Here is a 3,845-nt window from a genome sequence, read left to right on the forward strand (position 1 = left end):
TCTTGACCACCTTGAAAGAGCTAACAAGCTTGTTAAGGATGAGCTCAAGAAACTTGGAGAGAACCATGACCTACTCCAAGAAACCTACACAAAGGCTCTTGAATCAATGAAGGATCCCATTGTAGTTGAAAAGCTTGCTAGTTCCCCTACTTCTTTTACTAGTGAGCATGCTAAGCTTGTTGAGGAACATGTTCGTTTACAAGAGGAACTCTCTTTGCATGTTGATACCAATGCATATCTTGAATCCTTGGTGACTAAATATGGTCTCAACTATCATCCTAATGAATCTTCTTGTGAGCAAGCATCTATTCTTGAGGAAAATGTTAGGTTAACAAAGGAACTTGCAAAGTTCACCACCGCCAAGAACAAGATGGGATTGGATGACCTCTTGAGTAAGCAAAGGTCAAACAATCAAAAGTTTGGACTTGGATATGTTCCCAAGTCTCACAAGAAGAAGAACTACAACAAGGAGAAACCCGCTCAAGATAAGAACAAGAAGGTCACTAATGATGGCAAAGCCTCAAAGGGCAAAGCCACTAGTGGTGACCGCACGGGGCCAAACTATCACTATGCTTTATTTGTTGATTATTATGGTGATGTGTATGCTAACTATGTTGGCCCTCGTAATGGCTATGCTTATAGAGAGTACTCAATTTGGGTACCAAAAGATATTGTTGCCATTGCAAAGGAACCCATTAATCGATGGGTTCCTAAATCCTCAACTTGATTTTGTAGGGGTATTCCTCCGGTGGTCCAAAATGGGTGTTTGATAGTGGATGCACCAATCATATGACCGGAGGAAGAGGAGTGCTTGATCAATTCATTGAGGATATCAACAAGAAGTCAAGCATCACCTTTGGTGACAACTCAAAGGGAAAGGTACTTGGGTATGGCAAGGTGGCAATTTCTAAGGACTTGTGCCTTGAGACGGTCATGCTTGTTGAATGCCTTGGCTATAACTTACTTTCTATATATCATCTTGCCGATGCCGGTTACAATTCATATTTTACTAAGTATTATGTGAAAGTCTTTAGGAGTGACAATCTCAAATTGGTCCTTGTTGGATATGTGGAGAACAACCTTTACGTGGTTGACCTCTTGAAAGAGAGCCCATCTCTCTCCACATGTCTAATGGCGGCTAAACATGACGAAGGTTGGTTGTGGCATCGCCGCCTTGGTCATGTCAACATGAGAAATCTTAAACAACTCCTAAAGGGTGAGCACATTGTGGGACTAACCGGCATTTCTTTTGAGAAAGATCGTGTTTGCAGTGCATGTGTAGATGGAAAGCAACTCAAGAAGAAACATCCTATTAAGAGTATTGTCACCACATCTAGGCCTTTGGAGCTCCTTCATTTGGATCTCTTTGGGCCATCACATTATGATACTCTTGGTGGGAGCAAGTATGGACTTGTCATTGTTGATGATTACTCAAGATACTCTTGGGTCTTTCTCCTTAAGACTAAGGACGAGACCCATAGAGAGTTCATCACCTTCGCCAAGAAAGCTCAACGTATGTATGAATCCGAGATCAAGGCGATTAGGACCGACAATGGCACCGAGTTCAAGAACTACACCATGCAAGAGTTTGTTGATGATGAGGGCATCAAGCATGAGTTTTCGGCGCCATACACCCCTCAACAAAATGGTGTTGTTGAAAGGAAGAACCGAACTATCATTGAGATGGCAAGAACCATGTTGAGTGAATTCAACTCACCCCACAACTTTTGGGGAGAAGCCATCTCTACGGCCGTCCACTACTCCAACCGGCTCTTCCTCCGTCCTCTCCACAACAAAACTCCATACGAGCTTCTTACCGGTAACAAGCCTAATGTCATGTACATTCGTGTCTTTGGATGCAAATGCCTTGTTAAGAACAACAAAGGAAAGCTCGGTAAATTTGAAACTAGAACCATAGAGGGCATATTTGTTGGTTATGCGGAGAACTCTCACGCCTATAGGTACTACAACCGGTCCACTGGGACTATTGAAGTATCTTGTGACGTGGTGTTCTTGGAGGATAATGGCTCCTAAGTGGAGCAAGTTGTTCCATGTGTTGCAGGTAATGATGATGATCCATCTAGTGCCATCAAGCATATGGGCATTGGACACATTCGGCCCATGGAAATTCATAATGATGATCAAGATGATGGAATAGAAGTATCAAGCACGGCTCAAGTGGAGCCTAGCTCAACTCAAGCCGAACCATCAAGTGCAACTCAAGAACCATCCTCCACTCAAGATGAGTCACATTCCGAAGAACAAGAAGAAAGTCCTCATTCCACGGAGCAAGACCATGATGATGATCAAGAAACATCCTCAACTCATGATCAAGCTCAAGTGATCCCTCATGATGAAGCACTAGCAAGAGATGAATTCATTGATCATGAAGGAACCATTCGGAAGATCAAGGCCGCTACAAGGGCAAGTGACATGAAAGTAGATCAAGTCCTTGGTAGCATCTCAAAAGGAGTGGTAACTCGTAGACACCATGCATTACTTATCACTTATTGTCAACATCATGCTTTTGTGTCTAGTTTTGAACCACTCAAAGTACATGAAGCCTTGGTTGATCCGGATTGGGTAATTGCCATGCAAGAAGAATTGGAATGTTTCACTCGTAATGAAGTATGGTCTCTAGTTGAGAGACCCAAGGATCATCGCATCAATGTTATTGGGACCAAATGGGTATTCAAGAACAAGCAAGATGAGAATGGCATTGTCATACGAAACAAAGCAAGGTTAGTGGTGCAAGGGTTTGCCCAAATAGAAGGTATGGATTTTGAGGATACCTTTGCGCCAGAGTCTGCCTTGAAGCAATTCGTCTTTTGCTTGCATTTGCATCTTTCCACAATTTCAAACTATTTCAAATGGATGTGAAAAGTGCATTTTTGAATGGTCCTCTAAAAGAAACCGCATATGTGGCTCAACCCCTGGGTTTCGAAGACCCATGCCGACCCAACCACGTGTATTTACTCCATAAGCCACTCTACGGTCATAAGCAAGCTCCACGTGCTTGGTATGAGTTCCTTAGGGATTTCTTACTACATGATGGGTTTTGCATGGGTACGGTCGATTCCACCCTTTTCACCAAGCGGGTTAAAGGGGGTGGCTTATTTATATGTCAAATATATGTTGATGATATTATCTTTGGTGGAACTAACCCCAATCATAACAAAGCTTTTGAGCTATTGATGACTAGGAAATTTGAGATGTCCATGATGGGAGAGTTGAAGTTCTTCCTAGGCTTCCAAGTGAGGCAACTTGAAAAAGGCACCTTCATCTCTCAAGAAAAGTATGTGAAGGACATGCTCAAGAAATTCAACATGACCAATGCAAGCCCAATGAAGACACCCATGCCCGTAAAGGGGCAACTTGGCTCATGTGACGGTGAGAAGGATGTGGACATAAAGGTATACCGCTCCATGATAGGATCCTTGCTCTACCTTTGTGCCTCTAGGCCGGATATCATGCTAAGTGTAGGGATGTGTGCTCATTTTCAATCTGCTCCCAAGGAGAGCCATTTAATGGCGGTCAAACGGATTCTAAGATATCTTGTTCTTACTCCTACTCTCAGGCTATGGTATCCAAAGGGGTCAACCTTTGAACTCATTGGCTATTCAGATTCCGATTGGGCCGGTGATAAGGTTGACTGGAAGTCTACCTCCGGGGCTTGCCAATTTATTGGCCGGTCATTGGTGAGTTGGTCATCCAAGAAACAAAACTCCACCGCTTTATCCACCGCCGAAGCCGAATACATATCCGCGGCATCTTGTTGCACTCAATTGTTATGGATGAAGCAAACCTTGAAAGACTATGGTGTGTCTCTTGGTACGGTGCCTCTT

Source organism: Lolium perenne, chromosome 5, assembly GCF_019359855.2.
Source record: "Lolium perenne isolate Kyuss_39 chromosome 5, Kyuss_2.0, whole genome shotgun sequence".
In the NCBI taxonomy this organism is placed as follows: Eukaryota; Viridiplantae; Streptophyta; class Magnoliopsida; order Poales; family Poaceae; genus Lolium; species Lolium perenne.